Source organism: Rhincodon typus, chromosome 30, assembly GCF_021869965.1.
Source record: "Rhincodon typus isolate 14 chromosome 30, sRhiTyp1.1, whole genome shotgun sequence".
NCBI lineage: Eukaryota > Metazoa > Chordata > Chondrichthyes > Orectolobiformes > Rhincodontidae > Rhincodon > Rhincodon typus.
In genome coordinates this window covers 13051694-13068514 of record NC_063361.1, presented here as the reverse complement: position 1 = coordinate 13068514, position 16821 = coordinate 13051694, and the positions used below count along the sequence as shown (strand labels likewise).

Genomic DNA, 16821 nt, shown 5'->3' with positions numbered 1-16821 from the left:
TACAGCATCCGCAGTTCTTTCGGTTTTTATTTTCTGCAGAGGGATGTTCCTTCTACATACTAGGAACTTGTAAATGAAGGTGCAAGGGACGGTTCCTAAATTACAAAATAGACGTGCGAAAGCGGTTACTGTTAACGACACGGCTGTGTTGTTTATTGTTATTACGCTTTGAAGTTCTGAACCAGTGCGTTCACCTAAAAGTGATTTTATATTGATGCCTTGAGTCAAAAGTAAACGCGTTTTTAGTTCAGATTTTATCGTTTCACCCGTTTTGATGTGATACAGTAAGAATGTAAATTGAATTGTTTTGTACTAAGTTGTATAATTATTTTTAAAATAAAGCGGCAGCTTTCAAAATGGATAATAATTTCACTAGAACCTGTACTAGCAAAAGGGTACTAAATGTGAGGAGCTGGCTGGCTGTTTAAGAAAATCGAAACCTTCAAATTGGACAAACTGGGATAGTTGCCAGATAACTGTGGGAAAAACAAAGGTTCAGTTTAAAAGTACTGTATTAAGTTATAATGGGCTCAAATGGAGACCAATGCGTTTATTTTGTCGACAATGAGACATATTTGCTGCAATTTACTGTTAAGTACTTGCAGTGCTGAGCTGCGAGTTTAAAAATACAGTATAAGCACACTTGGAATGCAGTTTCTGTAAAAGTCGGAGGGCGTGTTTGCAAAATATCTGTCTGTCTCCGTGGATTTTGAACCCAGTTGGACTCACTTGGTGCAATTACAGCATGTAACAAGAGTACAGCTCGCGTAGCAAAGCCAAACTGTGGCTGTCACGGAAAAGAAAACTGGAAGCGAGGTTTTAGGAAGGGGGAACGCGTACTTGCAGCAGCTTACAAAACATGCGTTTTGTAACGTTGCTGACTCAGGTTTTGGATTGCAGTACTAAATGCATTCGGAAGCGGGGACGCTGAGAACGCAGCTGTTGGTGGAATTCATATATTCCACACTGGGGAGACACAGAGACAGAGATAAGGTGTGCGAGAGAGCTCTGTGCGGCCAGACCGAGGGACACTGTGATTGACAACTTGACAGCTCGTGAGCGAGGCGGGCTGCCGCGCACGCGCAAAGCGGCGATCTCTTTAAATGCCGGTTATGGAGCGTCGTAATTCCCGGAGCCGGATATCTGTAATGTCATGGGTGCGTTCGTCCTCCCTCCCTTCCCCCACCGCCGAAATTCAAGTCTGATCGAGGTGCGTGGCAGGGAGTTTCGTCGTCGTCGGCGTGGTGGTGGTGGTGGGGTGGCTTTTGGAAGGAACGGATCGCGAGCCAGCCCCGCGCCTGCCCGCGCCGCCACTCTTAGGCAAAGGTGCGCGGGGAAGGTGGTGCGGAGCAGGCAGTGCGCAGGCGCACGGCAGCCGTCGCCGCTGCTGGTCAATGGAGAGCGCAGTATTTGGCAGCGACCCCATTCACCCCACCCCTCCCCCTTCCCCGGCACCGACTGGGACTGGCCACGTCGGCCCGGCCTGAACCGCGCGCAGCGCGCCGGGCCCCTGGCGGCGGGGGGGGGACACATTGGGGAAAGATCATTCTGGAAGGAAAGTGTTAAACCGCACCACTAAAACCCCCCCCCCCCCCCCCCCCGATAGGCCTCTGCATACGTTCAACCTTTTCCCTCCCACCCCTTTTTTTTCTCCTCGAACTGTGCAAACACTTCCAGTTTATTATGAATCATTATTTATTATTATTCCGGTGAGAAGGAGCCAAGGGGGAAGGCGAGTGCCTGAGGAAGAGTCTGTGCGGCTGCTGCCGGCCCGGTGGGTGAGTGAGTGAGTGACGGGCTGAGCCCCTCTCTCTCCCCTGCCATCCCCTCTTCCCCCACATCCCCCTCCCGGACAGCGTGAGGGTTTCAGGTGCGGGCGGGCGCCTTTCTTCCCCCACCCCCGAGCGGGTCAGGAAAATTGGGTAGAGGAGGAAGGGGAGCTTCCTTCGTACAAGGGGGCAGAGCCCCCTCTTAGGAAGAAAAGGAGAGTGCCAGATAGGAGGGAGAGGGGAGGGAACTGACACACACCCCAACTCCCTCACTGGGGCTGGGGACAGCCACTAGGGGAGGGGTGGGGTGAATGGGGTCGCTGCCACCATTCAGACCACCCTCCCCCCCCCCCCCCCGAGGGATTGGGGTATAAAGACAGACCCTCCCTCTCCAAGGGTGGGGAAATGAGAACAGACCACCCCTCTACCGGGATCGTAGAGAACAGACACCCCCCTTCCCTCTCTTCCCCCCCCAAGGGATCATCCCCCCTGAATCCCCCAGGGGGCAGACAATTCCTCTTCACCCGATATAGGGTGAGGGGCCAGACATGCTGCGGTGGGGGAGGAGGAATTGTGAACAGGGGGAGGGGGGAGGGTATTTCTTCAGGGGGTGCTGGATGAGAGGGGTGTCCCAGAGTGGAACTGGAGAATGGATGAGGGAGCGAGGGAAGCAGACAATCCGAGAACGGGGCAGGTGAAAAGAGTGGGAGGGTTTGGAGTAGGGATAGAGGGGCTCTGGGGATGGGTGACAGACCCCCATTCTGCGGGGGTTAGACACCATCACTGAACTATCCAGCTGACAATGCTCCAAGATCACTTCCTCGAAAATACCCCAAACCCCAATTCATGTGTTCCTTGTAAATATCACTTGACTCCTTCAGACGCTTGATATCTGGACATATAACATACAGGATTATAAAGAGATGTTTGTATGTGAGGGGATTGCATCCTTCAGGAGCATAATAAATATGAACGCCATAAATATATCTCGAGTCTTTCCTCGCTGCGCAGTTCCACTTCAGATGTGGCAATTCTCCAAGGGGGAAATCGAGGCTTAGCGAATCATTTCGTGTCGTTTTTCGTCTGTATTTTTTTTTTTAAAGTTGAATTGATGTCAAAAACCTTACGGCTTTCCAAGTCTTGATTTGCAAATTGTATTGGGCAATGGCATTTTACTTTCATTCATAGTTAACGCCCCTGTGCAAATGTCGAGAGTATGTTAACGCTGTGCGTACTGCAGTACTGTTGAGCAGCCTCAATCTCCACCATTACTCCTAAATTTCTGAAGTGTAACTTGTATTTGATATGCATGTTTTTATTTTGTTCCGCACTAATGGTGGAATTAATTTTGAGAACTTGTTTAATGTAAGCCCAAGTTTGAAAGCTGCATGCACGTAGCAGGTTAAAGGAATGCGAGTGGGTGGATTTTTGTGGTCCGTGTACATCCGTCAGTTTGTATTTATTACATGAGCTGTGATTGAAATGTTGCTTTGCTCGAATGATAATACAGAATAAATTGGGAGAATATGTCTACCTACTAAAAAAATTAAACTCCTGATTTGATAGTGAAATTAATCCATCGTTTCATAACGGATGGATTTCAAGATGACACTGTGATCATTTGTCACTTCCAGTCATGATATTCACAAACATAGAAATACACTTTTTCCCGATCTAGCTGTTCGTTTTGCATTGATTGTTGCTACAACTCGGACGGCTGTTAAATATTGTTCCCTCTTGCCCTTGCGTTACTGCTGCTTAAATAGTTGTGTGTTGTTTATATGCTATATTGTTGATTAAAACACTTCAGTGTTATACCTATGTGGTAGGTCAGGGGCCACTGCATCATTATGGAGATTGACCTTAGGTCCTCATATAGTTCTGTTCTTAGTGTGGCCCTGTACCTTTTTTTTTGAAATAGATCAGAAGCAGGAATAATATATCTGTACACTGGATACTGAATTCTTTTTGGTAAGCCAGACAACTTCATCTGCATTGAGTGCTGGGGAAAATGGCAGGTCTGGCAGTCTTTGTTACGAGAGAAATAGAGTTAATGTTTTGAGTCGGGTATGAACTGAGTTCTGAAGAGCTTTACTGTATTCCAAAGTTGATTCTGTTTCTCCCTTGTCAGATGCTGACAGACCTGCTGAATTCCAGAATTTTGCATCTTTATTTCAGATTTCCAGCCTCCACAGTATTTTACTTTTTTAAATTTAGGCTGCATGCTTGGACAGTAGTTTGATATTTTATTATGATGGTACTCTTAACAAAATATTAATTGTTGAAAATGCAGATGAAACATTTAACCCCTTAATTGATAGTAAGTTTATTTGAATTTGCTTTGCTTTGCTTTTAGCAGTTATTTTAGCTTTCAATACTAAATGAAATGATCACAGACAATTATGACTCTTAGAAAATTCTGACTAAATCTTTATCACCCAAGGAAAATATTGGAATAGTTCAGGAGAAAGTGTTGTAACTCTTGCATTGATATAGTAGTCCTATGCTATTACTGATCTTGACTGTGTTGGCAAAGCTTAACTGATAATTCTGTTGCTCATTTTAATCGTAAATATAACATCAATGGGATTATTAATGGGCTGCATTTAGCATTATTGAGTGTTTATTCTTCTAAAGACGAATTGACATGCACCGTTTCAAATGTCTAAAATCTATCTTTGCAGAAGAAATTAATGCAACTCCCTGCAAGCATCTTTGACTTTAAAAGATAGTAAGAACTGCGACTTTAAAAGGTTTTTTAAGTTGTCTTTTGCTGGTATTGAAGCTTGAAGCAGAGTTCATTGTCTAGTTTCGTTTATAAAAGGTCTGCATCTCATTCCTTTAAAAATGAGAGTTTTAGTGATGTAGGTCCTGGCAAAATGTTTACTCAGTTTTCATAAGGCTCTGTTTGGTGTTCTGGTCAGTTTGAATTTGCTCCACTGCTTATCATGGAAGGATTTAACATTTTTTTACACTTCCATTTTTTTTAAAGGTGTAGTACAGAGAAGTAACATTTTCTTCTCTGAATACTTACCTTAAGTTTTTGCCCATTTTGAAAATGGAATGATGAAGCATTCTGTCACTCATTAATAAAATCAAGAAGTGAGTCATTTAGATTGGGCCTGGTATTAATGAACTTCATAAACAAGATTTCAAAATATCTGCATACTAGGGGTAGAAATGAACAATGCAGACAGGCTGCTCGGACTAGGTGATTCCAGCAAACTTCAAAAGTTGGCAGCAAAGAAAAGCCAATAATTTCTAATTCATCTGTTACATATTAGGCTGATTTACAGCACCCTGTCATGACAACATCCCCGTTATTGATATATTGGTTTCTAAAAATGTTAATATACAATCATTCAAACTCCTTGTTCTGTGAAATGAGACTGAATCCTAAAAAATTTAGCCGAATATTGCAGATATTACAAAGCAGCCTGCATGATTGGCATCACATCCCCACACATACATATTCTCTCCTCCACCAATACACAGTACCAGTAGTGTGTACCATCTGCAATTTACTGAGGCTCCTTAGACAGCATTTTTCAAACCCACACGCAGTACTGTCTGGAAGAATAAAGGCAGCAGGTGCATGGGATCACCACCACCCACAAATTCCTGTCCAAGCCACTCACCATTCCTGATTTGGCAGCTTATTGCCATTCTTCAGTGTCACTGGGCCAAATTTCTGGAGCGCCCTCCCTAACAGCATTGTGGTTTAATCTACATCTAATGAACTATAGCAGTTCAAGGCAACAGCTAAGTACTACAATCACAAGGGCAACTAGGGTAGGCAATAAATGTTAGCTCACCCAGTGATGCCCACATCCCATGAATTAATTTTAAAAAAGTGATGGACCAACGTTAGTCTGTGTGCAGGATTCATAATTGTGCATTCATATATAATTGACAATTGAATTTCACCACAAAGGTATATTGCATAGATTGACATTTGCTGAAAACGACAGTTCTGAGCAAAGTTGGACCAAATAGATAACAGACAAATAGACAATCTGAGAACTCCTCCAAATTTCCTGTTCCTACAATCTATGGCCTCTTGTGTATTAGCCCCTCCATGGACACTTTGGAATTACCTCTTTATCTGCAGCCTCTCCTTATTAAGGCCCTACTTGAAACTCACTTCTTTTGGTCGGGCTTTTATTAGGAAGGATATCAGCCCATCTCTTACTTGGAAGCTGTTTTTGTTTTAATTATGTCCCTGTATAGCATTTTTCTTTGTATTAAAGATGCAGCACAAGTACAAGTTGTCAATAAAGTATGCATTCATATAATATAATTTAGATTATGCTCATATTACAATTCTCACGGAAACTATAACTTAAAAATAAATATTTCCAAAAACTGGAAGGATTATGCAAAATTTCAAGGTTTACTCCAAAAAGAAGTGAACTATATAGTGAGGTAACTTCTATTCTCTAAAATACAGGAAGACCCACTAATTCTCCTTTAAAATGACTGAAAATCCCCTCTACAATGTACTTTACTCTGTACTGTAAGTGAGCACTTGAATTTTCCCAAAACCAATCAAAAGCTATTGTCCATTTGCTTCCTTCAGTTGGCATTTACACTAAGGATTACCCTAGAGATCTCCTTCCAAAGTTAGGCTAATTTTCCAGTTTTGTTTAATTCCTCACAAGCTTGATTCCTTCAATTTGACTGCAATGTCCTACCAGCTTTCTAAGTGGTGAGCAATGGAAACTGAATATGCTATACCTCTGTCCTTTTTTCTCAGCGTTTTGCATACTGGCTTGTCTGACATTCAGGGTATCTTAAAGAAAATGCTGTGAGCAGATACTACTTTCTATGTCTTGTTCTTCCCTCAAAGCCCATCTGCATGGCAAAGTGAATTAAATGGGCCTTGTATCTAGGTAGTTAATCAGTGTTTCTATCTTACAAGTTTCCAACAGCATTTTTTGTTTTGGAGTTGAATAGACATTCCTAACACCTTACAGAGAAACGTGGATAAATTTGAGCTATATACCCCTTAATGAACAAACCATGCCAGCTGCTTATCCTAAGAATTTAGACCAGGTCACGTGAACGCTTCATTACTCAATATTACTGTAAATAAACAAAAAATTATGACCTCAAATTTCATATTTATAACACTCAATTAAACTAGGTTGATACACAGGTCACTTTAAATTCCTAAGGAGTTTAAACAGTTTTTCACTATTTATGTTGCAAGTGGCAGGGATTCTGTTATAACATGACTTGATTTTTTTTTATTTTCACTCAAATAGGTTAACTTAAAAAAAAAAGTCAGTTAGATTGCCACAATTCATGTGATTTGCAGTAATGCAGAGTCATAGTAACTGATCAAAGCTGAGTTCTGAAACGACTGTTGTCCTGAAGGAGGGAAAAAAAAAAGCCACTTCAAATTCTGTTGACGTGACTGAAAATTTTTCCTTAAGTAAAAAAGACAACCTTGGAGCACAAAGTCCAGTTATTTTCCTTTGGTGTTGCCGATAGCAAAGAAACAACAGAGATGTTTCTGAAACTATGTCGTAAATGTCTTAATGCCTGTTGAATCAGTTTTTTTTTGTGGGGTCCTTCTCGGTGTAGAAATAATGAGGCAACATGAGCAGTACTTTTTTTTTAAAAATTAATATGTTTATTATTTTAAATACCTACTTTTTTGAGTTAAACAGGAAGAAATGATCAGATCTGTTGAATACAGCTTCCTCACTAATGAGTCTGGCAGTGATGATATATCTGTCTGTTTCTGTTTGTTATTGCTACTGGATTAACATACTATTGTAGTTCTTAGCCCTTATGTTCCAGAATGCAGATATTTAAATACCACTTGTTTTCCTCAACTAATTCTAGCTCCTGCCATTGACTTTAAAGTTTGTAAATATCAGATTTGTTTGTTTTGTTTTAATCAGACAGCTCTGCAGGCTTGGTCCAAGCTGAGACTTTAAGTCAGCAAAGAGGCCACAAGTGAGGTTGGAAGGGAGAACCACCATTTATATATCAGTGTTGGAGAAATACAGTGCGTTCCTGTCAACTGTTAATCTCTTCATTCGTACTAAGATACATAAATGGCAACTGTTGTTGCTGACTATTGACTTGAATCCTGGCTTTCACTGCTGAGCTTTTTTGAATTGTACATGGCCCAGTGGGGTAGATAAATTAGCACAATTCTTTTATCTGGCACCTCCTAATGTAAAATGCTTTGGCTTTTCTACAGATGTAAGAAACAAAATTGATAACCACGCAACAAGGTGAGATTAGTAATAGTTTAGTCAAAGTTATACTCACCAACAATGTTATCCCTGCTTATCAGGTGTAGGAGAGAACAGTGGAGAGGTTGAAGGCTTAAGGAAAAAAAATTTCAAAGCATTAGGCCCAGATGGTTGCCGTGAGAACTGCTGATGGTGAGGTGAAAGAACTGCACTTGCATAAGAAATTGGTTTCTGAAGATTGAGAACATTGGTCTGTAGCACCAAGTGGAGTAAGAATGAAAGAAAAGGATTGAGATGATGGAGAGAATTAAACTCATGAATGTGATTTTTTTTTTTTAAAATTAAGAATTATAATGAGAGGCAGAAGATGGCCCAAGAGCCAATTTGATTAGCAATACAGAGGATGCATGAGCAAAAGCTGATGCGGTACAGATTAGGCTGCAGACTTTTAGATTAACTCTGGTATGGTGGATGAAAAATTGGCCAGTAGAACATAGTCAGACCTGGGTGTTACAAAGGCTTGGATACAACATAAATCTGCAGCAGGCTGAAGTAGCGGGGTTCAAGTGAATTATGTTATGAAGGTGAAAGTAGGCTATCTCCAAGATTTGGAGGATATAGGGCTGGTGGATGATCCGATCAGAAGAAATTGGAGCAGGGACAATCCATTTTCTACCATCTCAGCACCCGCTCCCCTGCAAAAAAAAAGGCTTGGCTTTAAATTGTGGCTTATCATCTACTTTACTGCAGGCCACTTTGTCTCCCCCTCTAGCATGCTCTACCATTCAATGAGATTATGGCTAACATGGACTTCACATTCTCACTGAATCCCAAGAACCCTTCTCACCTCTGTTCAGTAAGAATGTATCTGCCTCTGCCTTGGAGGTAATCAAAGACTCTCTGCTTTCTGAAGAAGGGATTTCCAAAAACTCCATCCTCAGAATAAATTTTTCATCTTTGTCTTAAATGGGTAACACTTTAATTTTAAACAGTTCTACTTCCATGAGGAAATATCCTGTCTAGATGCATCATTTCATGGCATTTCAGGATCTTAAACACTTCATTCAAGTTGCCTCTTACTAATCTAAAGTCCAACAGATACAAGCTTGGTCTACCCAACCTAGCCCAATAAGAGCATCTGCCAATTCTTGGCATTTGTCTAGTAAACCTTCTCCGATCTGGTTCCAATACATTTACATCTTTCCTTAAGTAAGGAGACCAATACTGTACACAGTACGCCAGATGTGGTCTAGCCGATGTCTTGTATAACTGAAGCATAACTTCTCTACGTTGATATTCAATTCCCATTGCAAGTATTATTAACATTCTATTAGCTTTCCTAAATGAGCAATTTCACATTTTCCTCCATTATACTCCATTTACCAGATCTTTGCCCATAACCCTGACTTTCTTCCGGATCAAAATGTCTAAATTAGTTCATAGAATTCTAATGCAAAATACTAATCAATTAGAAAAGATAGTTCACTAATTAGTCATTTGTGCAATACAAACTGTACTTAATAATATTATCTTGCATTTATCTGTCCCTTCGTTTTGGAACAAAAGTAAGTGGATGGTCCTACCAGCATGAGCTGGTTTATAGAATCTAATTTAAAATATAATCAGTGACACAGCCTCCACTAGTGTTTGGGGAAGAGAGTTCCCGCCCCCAACCCTGGCCAAATGAGAACCCTACTTGCATTCTACCTCTATACAACTAACGAGGAGCTATCCTGTCAAGCCTTATCAGAATCGCATGTTTCAAAAAAGTCAGCCCTCATTCTTCTAAGTTCCAATGAAGTTAGGCTCGAAGTCTTGACCTTTTGTCATGAGACAACAAAGGTACCTGAGGAGTTGGCCTAATAATCCATTTCTGAACTATTTCCAGTACTCTTCTACAGCTCTGTAATGAAAAGAGACACGCATCGTATACCATTCTCTCAGAATGGTCTCACCAATACCTTGTACAATTGTAGCAAGATTTCTCTACTTCAGTATTCCCCACCATTTGCAGTAAATGCCAAAATTCTAATTGTCTTCCTAATTACTTGTTGTACCTGCATGTGAACTCTGATTCATGTACAAGGCCAGCTCAACTTGAGATTGAGAATGAAAGTAGTCTAGCTTTGACTAAGGTGGTGACCAAACAGGGAATTTAAGCCAATATTAGGGTACTGAATCAAAGTTAATCACTGGTGATTTGTATTTTGGTACAACAAACAATGGTAGGGCTTATACAATTAGTGGTAGGGTCTTGGGTAGTGTTGGAGAACAGAGGGACCTAGGCATGCAGGTACATAATTTTGTAGGTACATGAATTTGAGTCACACGTGGACAAATTGGTTAAAAAGGCATTTGGCACGCTTGCCTTCATTGCTCAGTCCTTTGAGTATAGGAGTTGGAACATTATGTTGAGGTTGTACAGGACATTTGGTAAGGCCTCTTCTGGAATACTGTCTAGTTCTGGTCACTCAGTTATAGGAAGGATATTATCAAGCTGGAGAAGGTTCAGAAGAGATTTACCAGGATGTTGCCGGGTATGGAAGGTTTGAGTTATAAAGAATGGCTGGAGAGGCTGGGACACTTTTCACTGGAACACAGGAGGTTGAGAGGTGACCTGATAGAAGTTTATAAAATAATGAGGGGTATAGATAGAGTTGATGGTAGTTTTCTTTTCCCTAAGATGAGGAATTTCCAGACCAGGGGCATGTTTTTAAGGTGAGAGGAGAGAGATTTTAAATAAGACCAGGAGGCAAACTTTTTTACGCCGGAGGTGGTTTGTGTGTGGAATGAACTTCCTGAGGAAGTGGTGGATGCGTGTATGATTACAACATTTAAGACATTTGGATGGATACATGAATAGGAAAGGTTTGGAGAGATATGGACCAGGAGCAGGCAGTGGGACTATTTTAGTTTGGGATTATGTTCGGCATGGACTGGTTGGACCATGGGTCTGTTTCCTTACTGTATGGGCCTATGACAGATTCTATGACTGTGGCCTTTCAAGTCGCAATTGCTGCCTACCCGAGGTTGGGTATTGGACCAGTAGTATACTGGCTGTTATGACAGCTGGCTCTAAGATGATCTGGCTTGATGAACCAAAATCTTTTAAATATTGGAATAAATGGAAGAACCAAAGGGAAGAAAATAAGCATACTGTCCCCCTTCTGCCCAGAGCCATTTCTTGAAGTTCAGCACACTCCGAGCTCTGTAGTGCAGTAACTTCTCTCAACAAACACCCACCCAAAAAATTGAAACCAGCAAACCTTCTTAAACTCCATTCATCTCCATGACAATGCGGCATACTTTGGTTCTTAACCTGACTTTTAGTTTTTAGAATGTCTTCTTTACAACTTTTTTTTTGATCTGATAAATGGATTTTACAGCTTTTAAACTTCACAGAATTATCTTAATTTGGCTTTAACTCCAAAATGACTGTCTGGATTGTCATTATTGCATGCTGTGTATGCACCATATCTCCAGCTGAGCCCACCTGCTATTGTTGATCTTACATTTCTCACTGTTAAATTCCTTGAAGCTGTATGACCCTAACCTATTATTTTTAATTGACTTCCATGTGCTTCCATTGCATTTATCATATTTTCTACAGTTAAACTTTAATCCCTACAGGCCCAAAGTTACACTCCACCTAGATAATTGCATAACAATGCTTAGTGAAGAGGGACTGTTGGACGTCATCAGTGTATATGTGGAAGCTGACTTTATCTATGGATGATGTTGTAAAGTGGCGGCATGTAGATGAAGAAGAGTGGGCTTACTCTGGGTTTTAGGTGATTCCATAACTTTCTGTGCAGAGGTAGAAATAGACGTCATCAATGGGCTAAGCTCACAAGGAGAACAGTCCCATTGAATTGGACAGTGGTAGTGGATGGCTTATTTGTCCAAGGCCTGCAGAGAGAGAGACTGGATAATGCAAGATAACAAAAGCTGTTTAATTGATGTTTAAGGGTACATGACAGTGTGAATTGGGACTAAAATTGGGGGAGTGTTTTAATTTTGCATTAGGGAACAATGCAATAACCAATGGGAAAATGCCTATTGGAAAAATATTTGTTGGTACTGACTACATGGAGCAGCAAATTTTAGCATATAGAAGTTTTTCAACATTTATTGAAGACATCTTGTATGCAGATTATCTTACATTTTATCTAAGGAATGCAATTTATAAATTGAAATCATACTAAAGATGTATTTATAGTTACAGTATTTGCATATTAGATGCTTCAATTTTACTTTAGCAATATAACTTGGTTAAATGTTATGAGATTTAAATTACTCCATTCCATTTAGTACCTGTATTTAAAGGAATATAGGAGCTGGAGTGGACCTTTCAGCTCCTCTAGTCTACTCAGCCATCCAAAAAGATCATGGCTGATCTGTGGCCTAATTCCAAATGCTTGCCTTAGGCCCCTATCCATTGATACCCTCACTGAGATAAAGAAATTCTTAAGAGTTAAATATGACAACTGAATTAGCATCGACCGCTGTTTGAGGAAGAGTGTTCTAAATCTCCACTACTCTTTGTGTGGAATTGCTTTCTTCCGTCTCTCCTTTTTTGATTGAATAAAGGCAATTGAGTAGTTGTAGTACAAACAGTTTACTTACTTAAATGAGTAAAACATTAAATACAAAATTATATCTGCTGACCAGAATATGGTTAGAGGTTACAGAAATTTTCAGTTAAAAAGAAAGCCGAAGCATACATTACACCAATTAAATTGAGAATCATTTTAAGGTGATTTGCAGTTATGTAATCAGACAAATTGAGTGACTTAGGTCAAATAGGTTTTGATGAGAAAAGGTTTAAGGATGAAATTGCCAAACTTAACTCTTGGAAGTTTAGTTGGCTGAAGGCATGGCTACCGATGATGGGATTAAAGGATTGGAGAATGTACAAGAACATTGTAGGTCTGGGGGGATTAGCAAAAGGACAAGGAGGGGCTATGAAGGGATTTTAATACAATTATTAAAATTGTAAATTGGAGGCACTGTGGGCTAGGAGCCAACATATGTAGGCACCGAGATGGGTAAGTTGGATTTGTACTTTAGCCTGAGCTGAAAAATCTTGAAGCTGAAGTTTACGAGATTGGGAACTCTGAGGCCATTCAGGAGAGTAAAGTCTGGAAGTGATATTTAGCATAGGTGAGGGTTTCAACAGCAAATGGATTGAGGTAGAGAATGGCTTGCCAGTCAGGGAGATTTTCTTAAAGGGCAAGATGTTACCATTCATGAGCAATGCACTTAACTATCCTAAAGTAATGGATTACAATGAATTTGATGCATGAATGGACATGGTGGAAGGAAATGTGGTGATGGTAGCAGTGTGATATGCTGGCAGAACCTGCTGGAGGCAACAGTGGATGAATGAGCAGAACGTTAAGCAGTTTGGTGAGATTAACCACAACAGCTGGGAGGTTAGAGAGGAGGAGTTAGAGTTGTAGAAGTTAATGGTTATAAAGAAACAGAAATTTGTATCTTGATGGGCCTTTTGGAGGATGTTGGGAGGTACATTGAGCAGCTGTGGGATTCAAGCCCAGTAAAGTGTCAGATGAATAGCAAAGGAAATTGAGTAGTTGAGGTAGGGATTACAGGGTGAAGTACTATTGAGGAAAAATAAAATCTAATGTGACAATGTTACAGGAAAGAAGGGAAAGTTGATTTATTGGGCTTGGGTCTGAAGTGATAAAATGTACACATCCATGGATATATAGTATTCAAATTCCATGGCGCTGTCCATTTTGGTCTTGCCCGTGTCATAGTCATACAGAATGGAAGCAGACCATTTGGTCCAACCAGTCCATGCAGAACATAATCCCAAACTCGACTCGTCCCACCTGCCTGTTCCTGGCCCATATCGCTTCAAATCTTTCCTATTCAAGTACTTATCCAAATGTCTTCTTAAATGTTGTATCTCTGCCACATCCACCACTTCCTCAGGAAGTTCATTCCACACATTAACCATCCTCTGTATAAGAAAAAATTGCCCCATGTCTAATTTTAAATCTCGCTCCTCTCTCCTTGAAAAATGCCCTCCCAGTCTTGAATCTGCCTTAAACAAAGGCACAACATTAGCCTCCCTCCAGTCTTCAGGCACCTCACCTGTAGTTATAGATGATACAAATATCACATTACTGTCTATGTAGGATATGGAGGAGAGAATGTTCATAAGTTCAAAGCTAAAGGCAGAGTTATAGTGATATGATGAAGTTTACTCATCAACAGCAGCTTAGAGCATATGAATAAGTTTCAAATTTTGGAGGCAGTTGTAAAAGGCAATTGTATGTCCGGCTACTAGAGGTTGTCCAGTGTAAAATAAGACAGTTAGTGTGTCATCTTACTGGTTTAATAACATACATAACTGACCCAGCACTAAAGTAGAAGAGGGAGAAGCAGCTGGAGCAAAATCCAAGGGATGAGAGCAGTAAAGCCTGGGAAGATCGTGATGGATAAATTCACAAGATTGGTGCAGCATGCATATCTGAAGCAACTTAAGTGAACTTACAGGAGTTCTAACACAAATGGATTCGTCAGTAATTAGAAGCAAGTGGAGGAGAGAAAAGGAAAGATAATTGGGAGCATGATCTAAAGCAGGGAATGACAAGCCGGCGCAGATTAGATCTCGATCAGCATAGTATAAATGTCACGCTAGATTTTCAAAAAGCTAAGGACATAAATATGGACAAGGATACAAATGGCCCATGTCACTGCTTTCTGCAGAGATTACAATCGTGGAGATCAGTAAGGTCCTGAAGCCAACAGAGAAATGGACTTCAATCCAGGTGAAAGTAGATCTGTCAAAAGCAGCGTAGTAAGCCGAGGAACCATAGGTGCATTGAAGTACAGTCGGAAAATACAGTTGGTATCAGTTGCTGGTAAAACGTTAGTTGTAGGCTTAAGAAGTTTCCCAAAAAGATTACCGTAAAGGTGTTTTTTTAAAAAAGGCAAGGAGTAGCAGAGCAGAATCCTGCAGCTGAACATTGACATACTCTGAAGGGCTATACCAAAGAATCCAAAATCTGTGGTATCGAGTTTGAGCCATGTCCCAAGTATTGAATTGTGTGACTTTAAGATCAATTTGATTCCATTCAAACATTTTGATAAAGCAGTGAATTGAATTATAAACATAAGCATAAATGTCTCTTTATCCCACATGCCTGCCTAATAACTGGTAACTCACCAGACTTTGCATTCAGCTTTTCCCACGAGATGTTGAGCTGAGCAGTGCACCACTGTTTGAACTTCCTCGTTAAGCATTTTTAACTTGTGCACAGTTGAAGCAGATCCTTTCTAAAGGGGAAAATATCCAATTCTACGTGTATAATATGTATTATACAACTCCACTCTTAATTGCTCTTGGTTTGTACTATAGTTCCTGTAGTTAATTTGTATAAGATGGTTACTAATCATGAAACAGCCCTCTTAAGACCTTTTTTAAAATGGTTATTTTGTAAGTTAACTAATTGAATGTGTAATCAGATTCTAAACACGAATGTTATAACTGTTACAGGAGAAAATGTTCTTTAACGGCTGTAGTGATACTTGTCCATTATCTTACTACTCATGCATGGTTTTTACTTGCATGTCAAAATTGCAAGTATTTTGATTTCTTATCCATTTCAAAGTTAATTCTTTTAGCAGTTCTACAAGAGATTCTCTCTCAAAGTACTTTAGTACCTTTAGTTTCAACTTGGATTCGTGAATATCCACTGATGTATTACAAGCAAAACAGTTAACCAGGCTCTGTATGAAAGGCCATCTTGCAAAAAGACCATTATCTCTCGCAAACAAAACTTATCCCTCATCTATCAGAAGAATAGTATACTCTTTTTGACACCTGACTGATACAATTTTGATGCAGGTTTACAATGTAAGGCTGCCCTCTTTCTGTCATGCGATGCAGTGAATGGCAAAACTGTGTTGCTGCATTATTATTAAAGGCAAATTGGAAGATAGAAACTCCTGCAAGACAGGAGGAAATAGTCCTAGCATAACAAAGTTTTTTTTTTTTTTTTTTTTTGTTTTGTTTATTTTTTTTTTTTTTTTGCATTTGAATCCAAATCATGTTAATTGAGGAAAAACTGTTAACTTAATCACATTGCTATTGCGAATTAATAAATTATCGAAGTCCGATGGACAGTATGAATTTGTAACAAACTCCAAGCCACCTGTTTATTTTAAGAGGGAGATCCTGTATGTTTAAGGCAATATAACTGGCTTGTGTAATGTTGTCTTGTACAATGATAGCTTATCTAGTCTTTTCTAATATTTTAAATGCAGTACCATTCCACCCAGCTCAAATTTCATCAAGAAATGTCGGTACTCAGCATATGCTTCAAATCTGCCAGCTACATAGATGAATATTCCAGCCATGCTGAATTCATGATTGAGAAATTTGCGTTTGTGTCTAGTAGGCAGGGATTAGTAAATGTGTGTTCAAATTGTTAACAGCATTTTAATGAGGTCAGTGTTCTTTTATGATGCTATTAATCTTCAGATTGTGATAGAATTGCTGTGTATGTAGTCATCTTGCCAACATTAATTTTGTTTTGTTGTGTTTACCTGAACATCTTCGTGGTGAGGTATTAGTCTTTTCCAACTTTCCTAGTTCCAATTATGTGAAATGGTAATTCAATAAAGTGGGTTCAATGAAGTAATAAGGAAGTACAAAACATAACTGTCCTAGGGGAAAACTGATAATCTGAGTCAATTGAGGAAATTTCCAAAAACATGGACTCAAAGGGGTGAAACACTTCCACCAGTAATGTGAATATTATGTAACTACCTGCCAAGACATTAGGGCTAGCTGGCGTGGTTCAGTT

General features: G+C 40.0%; 1 protein-coding gene across 5 annotated transcripts in view; it reads left to right on the top strand.

Moving 5' to 3' along the window:
- Nucleotides 1–1083: 1083 nt before the first annotated feature.
- Nucleotides 1084–16821, top strand: part of LOC109926899 (zinc finger protein 652-like) — a 44147-nt gene continuing 28409 nt past the window's right edge. Inside the window, exon 1 of one of the 5 annotated variants that reach the window (XM_020526765.2) lies at nt 1084–1157. The gene's annotated coding sequence lies outside the window, so the exon portion shown is untranslated. Of the gene's footprint in view, nt 1211–1662; nt 1787–16821 lie in introns of those variants that run through there. The other 4 variants (XM_020526763.2, XM_048614534.1, XM_048614535.1 and 1 more) reach the window with 4 other exon arrangements.